Genomic DNA, 209 nt, shown 5'->3' with positions numbered 1-209 from the left:
GGCAACCATGAAATTAACATAAATACATTTTGAAAATATGTGAAACTGAAAAACGTATGAATGTAGTGAAATTATATCCATGATGAGGAAAAAAAACTCGCAAAATATTTCAGAAGTGAAAGAATTAATAGGCGAATAAATTGACATATCACCAAACACATTTCGCCAACAGATTCCATCAACAACTTTGAACATTCAAAGGTAAACGT

The 209-nt window shown here is 30.1% G+C and overlaps 1 protein-coding gene across 1 annotated transcript in view; it reads left to right on the top strand.

Annotated features, from left to right (window-relative positions):
- Positions 1 to 209, top strand: part of LOC119581756 (endothelin-converting enzyme 2-like) — a 106974-nt gene that overhangs the window by 61255 nt on the left and 45510 nt on the right. The gene's annotated exons all lie outside the window — the stretch shown is intronic.

This window comes from Penaeus monodon, chromosome 15 (assembly GCF_015228065.2).
Source record: "Penaeus monodon isolate SGIC_2016 chromosome 15, NSTDA_Pmon_1, whole genome shotgun sequence".
Classification (NCBI taxonomy): domain Eukaryota; kingdom Metazoa; phylum Arthropoda; class Malacostraca; order Decapoda; family Penaeidae; genus Penaeus; species Penaeus monodon.
Note: the sequence above shows the minus strand (reverse complement) of the source record. Positions and strands in the feature narration are given on the sequence as shown.